Raw genomic sequence first — 8,026 nt, forward strand, 5'->3', positions numbered from 1 at the left:
ATTGGCAAATACTGTGCTTACTCAATGAACTGCTCTGGTGTTGGCTGGGATTTTTTTTGTGGGGTTTTTTAAACAGCAGTGGGATCCAAGAGTCACTCTGCATTTAAGATTACAGTTTAAATTTAGTGGAATAACTACTGTTGTTTATTTAGTTAGGTCTGACTGCTGTCTGCAGCTAGCATGGGGAATAATACATTAATACAGCAGTTACCGGCTACATCCAAATTTGTAAATGAGAACTGATACTTCTGGAAGTGTATTTCCTGTAAATTCATATTTTAGCAGGATAATGGTACACCTAACACTCAAGACAGAAAGGATAACAAATATCAAGTCATTAAGGACTTTAATGTGCTAAAGCAAATAATATGCACCACAGAAAACCTAGAGAGTATGCTGAAGAGCTTCACAAACTATTTATATTCATTTGTAAATTATTCTTGAAAAAACTGGTGAAGCTCCAGATTATTTCCAGAAGGAAAGCAGAAGGAAGCTTAGTGTTGTGTCTTTATGAAAGGCAATAAATGGGACTGTCTAGGAAATCGTAAGTCATTTGGCCTCGAAGTGCTGTTCAAGCAAGCAAATTACGGAAGGTAATCAATAAACACAAAAATAAAACAACTAAGCAAAATTATGCTACTTAGCACCATTTCAAGGAACGTTACTTAACATGACCACTAACTTTCTGATGATATATGTTTTCCAAAGTTTTGAAACAATCCACTCTACAAATTCAATTACTGATTATTAAAAATAGTTATTTTCACTCTTAATCTGGCTAATCAATATAATTTTAAATTAGTTTTCCATTCAATATCTTTGTGCTACTCCAGACCCGTAATAAGAATTTAGAGAAAAAAGTCAAGAGTTGGTAGATAACAACTAAGTGATTTATCAGCCCTCTGCCACCACCTGTCCACTTATTTCCCATTCCTGTCCATTTCATTTCCCATCTCTCAGCTTACTTTATGACACTTAGTGCCTGTTAAAAACCAACAAAACTAATTCTAAGTGAGGTGCTTGACAGGCAAAAGCGTCATCTGAAGATCTGGACTGTGCTACTGTACAATTCAAGTTCTACTCTTCTACGTCATGTTTAAAGTTTATTTTCTGTCTCTATTTTCCTTGTTTCAAAAGGTAAGACGAAAAAAAAATTAACTACACTGAACAGGACTTTTGCAGCCAGTGCAGTTTGTCACAGTTAAGGAGAACAGCTGCATATTTTCTTTTTAGTAAAACTTCAAGTGTCTCCTGATTTAAAGCAAGAATATATTGTCAAATAAATCTTCATATATGATCTTGTATCTGCCAGCTCTTTATGTGGAAAGTATATTTTTACATTTTGGGTGGATTCAAAATTTATTAGTCATATTTAAGCATGGCAGCTAAAAACAGAGGAGCATATCATACCCTCTCACAGAGATGTGGAATTGAGGGGAAGAAAGGTTCTCAGATTTTCTGCATGAAAGGCTTTTATTTTCCTCTGGTTGCTTATTGCCTTTAGCTCAGGGAAACAAGTTTAGCTCTTAGGAATATTTTACGTAGCTTTGTGGGTTTTTTTAAATCTTTTGGACAATTACAATCTTCAATGTACCTGCTAGCTCATTCATGGCTGTTAAGAATCATCATTGGCTATAAATAGTTTCAAAACTAGTGCTCCCTAACTGAAAGAATACCTTTATTTTATTTGCATTCCCTTTGAGATGTTTTTCAGTAAAATAAGAGATGAGTCCTTTCACACCCTGCTTCCAGCCTTTGAAGAAAAATCTTGTATCCAGACCATGCAGCAATTGCACCACCTGATGGACCTATCAATGGAATCCCAATTATCCTGCAGATTTTTCTCAACAACAGGTCAGAACTTAGCTCCAATTATCAGCCTGATTAACCACAGCTTCAGCAAATTTTTGAGTTAAATTCAAGAACAGAAGTGTACGTATAGAACAGCATGGAGCAGATACTGCTGATATTCTTGATGACCTGCTTGTCGTTACAGTTGGTAATTGATTGACACTAAGGTGAAGCACAGCACACACAATCTGCCACATATTTTTAATACTGATTTGGAAAAGGTTTAGAACTGTCTGTGACTACTGTTGGAAAATTAATTTTCTTTGTTTTGGGAATTTTTTTTCAGCATAGGTGAACTACAGTAACATTCATGAACTGCATTAAATTTTATTTAAAATGTGCTTTCCACCAAATTCATGTACTAAGATATGACCTTGTTAATGTTTCTATTTTTCCCTATAGAGCAGGGCAGACCGTTATAAATATATCAGAACTCTGGACTGAACTGCTGGTGTTGGGGACTCTGAGGGTCACGCTAACTTCTTAAAAATTACTTTAAACCCTAACTTCAGGACCTTGGTTTAAAATGTGGTCAGAGATGAAATTTTCACTACAAAAATGGTGAAAACTTTGGGATTTGGTCCTTTAAGAAGGGCAGCACTGTCTCATTCATTAATTGACAGCCTACATCCACATTTTTAGCTATGCTTGGTTTTACTTCCTCTTACACATTGTGTGACTTTTTGAACTGATTGGAAACTGACAATCATCTGCTTCCTGACTAATGCAAATTCAAAACTCTCTGGCACTTTTTAAAACTGCAATCATTAAAACTCTTGGCTAGATAGGTCATATTAAAAAAAAAAAAAATTCCACTGTATTTTTAAAGACCTCTCTGAAAAAAAGAGCAAACAAAAAATGTGTTCTGCTAATGAAAATCAAAAGCCAATTTATAGTAGGAGGCAAGACAAAGTGGATGAGTGGTAAACAAATTTCTCTAATAAAATGTTCAATAGGACTCATAATTTAATGAGACATTTTTAAGCCTGTTAAATGTCACCTCTTACCCAGAAGATGGAGCATTATGCTAAAATATTACAAACCAAAAAGTGTAAGTGAACTTCCCAGAGTATAGTATTATCCCAACAGACCTTTGGCAGCTTCACTTCTGCTGAAGTGAATACAGCCCATAGGGCAAACAACACCTCAGTGTTCTGGGAGAAAAAAAGAGGGCCTGGAAGTGCTCAGTCTGCTCCAAGTCCACTGTCACACCTTGTCCTTCCAGCCAATTTCTGCCACTGTGGAGTGGGCTGAGTGCTGGGCCAAACTTCCTTCTCTGATTCTTCCTACAGCTGCCCCAGCAAATGCTGCCCAGTTGCAATGATATGATCACTCTAGAAGGTAAGGAAGCATCTCCAGTGAGAACTCAAAGTATTCCTAGCACCTCTCCTGAGCTTCTGTGGGCAGATTCAGAATGCAATGGTCTCACCAGGCGTCAAAATTCATTTGGAGCAGGGCTTCTGGTTTCCTTTCCTTTGAAAGGCATCTGATATATACATGCAATCAGTGCTCTAAGAAATGACCCTACATGAACAAAATTGAAATAATCAGGGCATTCCCTTCAGCGCTACTGCTCTGAACTTAATTGCTAATGGAGACAGAAGTCAAAGTCTGACCTCCAGTCAGGACACCGAGGAGACACAAGTGCTTTTACCTCCCCCCAGAGGACAGAGAAGAGGAAATAGCTGCATAAAGATGAAAATTCAACCCAACTTCTACTGATAGGTGCTTATAAAATTTCTGTTCAATTTTATAAAAATCTTTAAAATACCCATTTAAATAATGTATTTGATGTAATATGTTGAATTACACAAGTTTATCATGCATTGGGCACAACACAAATGTAATACAATGTATGAGTTTGCTAGTGAATAAGCTTAGAAGCTTAAAAAGAAACAAGTTCTGAAAGCAGAAACTTGATATTCTTCCCTGCTCTCTTTCAATTTGTAAACCAAAGAAGCAAGTAAAAGGGTATTTATTATAGTTCAATTCAGAAGGAAAGAAAAAACAGCATAGAGCAAAACAAATTTTAGTAAAACAAAGTTTATTTTGCAAGGCTAGTAGTAATATTGAAAACCAGCAAGTATTCAAAGCCTAGCCTGCTTCTTAGAGACTTTTATTCCCTACTCAATCTACTGTACACCTAAACTGAACAAGTCCAAATACTGGCTCTTCAGCTTAGCAAGCAGTTACCCTTCTGCTGCTTACAAACACTTTGTAAAACACTTTCTTCTTAGGTAGATTTAAAGCACCTCTATATTGGTCCTAAGGGTAGTGACTATATAATTTTTCTCTCCTTTTTCTTTTCCTCTCTCTCTTTTTTCTCCCAACTTCTTGAAATCTATTGTACGCCAGACTAAAAAATTCCAGTCAATGCCTCAGTAAGTGCTTTATTGTGTCCTGCTAAATTAAAGTTTGCTACGTTGAGGTTTGTGAAGTGCCTTACTTGTCTGGGTGCTGGTTTAAAATTTGCCAAGTATCTTATTCTACCTTAATGGTCTAAAGTTTGCAAATAAAAGCTTGTTATTGAACCTCCTGAGAATGTTGTTGTTGCTCCCAGAATGAATGAAATGAATGAATGAAATTCTCTTCCCCTTAAACTTGCTGAGCGAGCTGGGCTGTAACAATCACAAAGCAACAGAGCTTCTGAGGAACTTTTCTATAAACAGACTTGCTGCAAACAAAAGTTATATGCTGAGAAAAATTCTAGTAGATCTACATGACCTTGGTCCACAGAACCACACTTTGGTACATGAGTCTGATGAAGCTCAAGAACAAAACTGTTTAAGGATTTTATTTATTTCACATTTAGCTTGAAAGTAAAAACTAGTGTCTAAATTCAAACAACTTGATGAAGGAAGGGACTACAGGAAAAGGAAGTAACTGTGGGATGGGTACCAAATATATTTTAAACTAAAATCCAGACAGCCTGAAAGTAATTTATTATCTGGACAGATCTGACCACTCTAGTTCATTAACTGTTCTCTCATTCAGCCTTCCAATAACCTATCTATCTACAGAATTTCTAGACCTCAACTATACCCAACAGAGCACAAACATTATTTTTGTTTTGTAGTTATTTTTTACAGAGGAACAGCCAAGATTAAGTCACATGAGTCTCTCTGTATGCTGGGTGTTTGTTTACTGGCCACTGAGGAAAAATACACAAGATTTTACACTCTAAATACACTTCCTGGGAAATAAGAATTGCCATGTAAGATTGTAGGTGGAGCAACGATAGAGCAACTAAAGAAACCGGAAACATAATAAATCATTCTGATTAATGGAAATCATTCACGTCATAGACCTTTCAGAGAAAAATAAAAATAAACCCCAAGCCCCACTGTATTTCTGTGAGTTTTTGACTAAACCCAGCAAGACAAAAAATTATGATTTAAAAAAGATCATCCATCATTCTTCCTCTGTGCTGCTACTTTTCACCTAAGGATAAAACAACAAAAAAATCTGAATGCAAATGATTACATTTTTAAGTGTTCAAACAGCCTTTCATCCCAGCTTTATTTACCAATGCTACCCACAGCAGATTGCATTTAAAAATTTCAAATAATTTTCCTTCAAAAAAAGCTCCACAAGCTCCTTTTGAGCTAATAAAACACTATGCATAGTTATGAACAGAAAATAAGTATGTCCTTAGACTTACACAGCCTCTAAACTACCACTCTATTTTCATTAATAGCTTTGAGTATATATGTAAAGACGTATTAAATTAATGTTACTGTTGAAAGTGAATGGTATCATTTTATAAAAATGCCAGTATTTTAGAGAGGTTAGTGCTAGTGCTCTTATTCTCAGCTCCTCACACAGTTACGTAAAGCAACAGCTTCTGAAGACGAAACAAAACCAGGGCAGAATCTCTTCTTGTACCTAGATGAAAACAATAGTCCCCTTTATGAGTGCACATTTGAAACATCCTCACTTATTCTGAAGATTTAGACTGCACAGAGAGGACCATCTGAAAAATTGCCACAATAACAAATGCACTCAAAATATTGTTTCCAAATCAATCATTGGATTAATCATTGGTGTCCCACAAGCATTAATGTACTACAACACCATTAACAAAATATGTCAGTGTTCACAGTTGTAGACTACTCTGATAGGCAAATAACAAATCTATTAAAATGAAGCATCTCGGGAGCCTCTTTTTGTTACTGCAATATGAAATGTTTCAATATAAGCAATAAATCAAAAAATGTTCACTGAGTTTAACAGAGCAACAAAATTTTTAATGTACGTCCTAGATATCTTTCAGCTGTTAGTAACGATTATACCCTAATTTAGTTTATTAAATACATACTACATGGCAAAATGGAAAAGCTTGAGGCTATGCTGTGAGGAACACCTAACCAGCACACCCTGGCATTGCTGATGAAAGAAAACAGTTCTGTATGTCCTGTCATCCATGCAAATAAACAAATCAACAAGGAGGAAACAAATGGCTTTATATTTGTAAACACTGACAAAACAACATTCAGATTTTACAATTCAGGTTTTGTGAAAAACATAATGTTTCTTTTTTCAATTTTTTAAGTATATTTCACAGTATTTTCTGCTGGGTGAATACATCTTCATGTCAGGAAGGTAGCAGGACATTACAGAGATGGGCTATCTTACCCTGGAATTTCACACAGAGGAATTTTCCATGCCTAGAACCAGCTCAGGACAGCTGGAGCTTTGCCACTGCCACTGCTGTTCAGCTGTTCCTGAGAGGCCCTCTGGGTCTGAGATCCCAAAGTTTGTGCTCTCTCGAGCAGACAGAAAGGAGCTACAGCCTCTGAAAACTTCCAGGACTTCCCCAAAGCCAGCTCTAGTGAACTGCACAGGACAAACATTAGACCTGTCCTTGTTACAGGAGTTTGTGCATGGAATAGGATTTGCCAATATGCTCTGCTGGAATAAAGAAATGCCCAACTTGAACTATAAATCAACATATAACAATTGCATGTGTTTATTTCCAAGGAGTAATAAATTATTTTAGAAAGGAAACAGCATGCAAAAAGATGTATTCTGACTTGCCATAGACAACAAGACAAACAGTATCATTCATATCCCCCTCAGCCTTTTAGTAACACTTATTTCTAGCAAGACAATTCCTGCCACTGGGATTTCTCATAAGGAAGCTGTATTTCCCTAATTTCACCTCAAGTGTCTAAGTATCTCAGAAAACTTCCTTCCAAATTCTGCGTCCTTTCTCCCAGATCATCCAGCTGGGGCAAAACCTATGGAACTGTGCTGAGCTTGGCCCCAATTCTAGTCCATGGCCCCCACGCCCTCACAAAGCAGCGTGAGAGCTGCCCTGGCGCGGGGCGAGCCTCGACAGTGTCACCAAAAACCGGGAATAAAACTCCGTAGCAACAACGTAGGCTTACGAAGCAGGGCATGACTTTATTACAGCGCCGGATGCACGCGGGATAACTCCACCTAACGTCGGTGCAGGGCACAAGAAGGTACACGCATTCATTAGCCAGAAGTACACTTGCTGTGTGATTACACACGTGTGTACAGAACCTTCTACCATCTTCCACGTGGCCCTGATTTTCCGCCCTGGTTCTGAGAGCTGCACATGTTTCTGAACAAACTGGATTGGGGTGCCTGGGCTCGTTACTGAACTCGGGATCCACCTAACGTCGGTGCAGGGCACAAGAAGGTACACGCATTCATTAGCCAGAAGTACACTTGCTGTGTGATTACACACGTGTGTACAGAACCTTCTACCATCTTCCACGTGGCCCTGATTTTCCGCCCTGGTTCTGAGAGCTGCACATGTTTCTGAACAAACTGGATTGGGGTGCCTGGGCTCGTTACTGAACTCGGGACGTTCCACGGCCGCTACACAAAGCTCCATTGACTCTGACTGCTGCCCGAGCGACTCACCACACCGCGAGGTCCGCACCCTCCCTGGGCAGCTGCTCCACAGCCCCGCCAGCCTCAAGGGAAACTTCTTCCTCCTGAAACGCCTTGTCTTGTAGTTTATGGCCATTGTCGCTGGGCTCCACCGAAGAGTTCTTACAAGTAAGAACTGATGACTATGGCTAAGGTAAAGGTCGAATTGGTAACCAGCCGCTCGTGCGACTTTCTGGGGTAATCGGGGGAGTCGCGACATGTTGCGGGAGGCGGTGGCGATGAGGGGCAGCACCGGGCGGGCACAGCACGC

The sequence above is a fragment of the Corvus brachyrhynchos genome, unplaced genomic scaffold, assembly GCF_000691975.1.
Source record: "Corvus brachyrhynchos isolate BGI_N302 unplaced genomic scaffold, ASM69197v1 scaffold5, whole genome shotgun sequence".
Lineage (NCBI taxonomy): Eukaryota > Metazoa > Chordata > Aves > Passeriformes > Corvidae > Corvus > Corvus brachyrhynchos.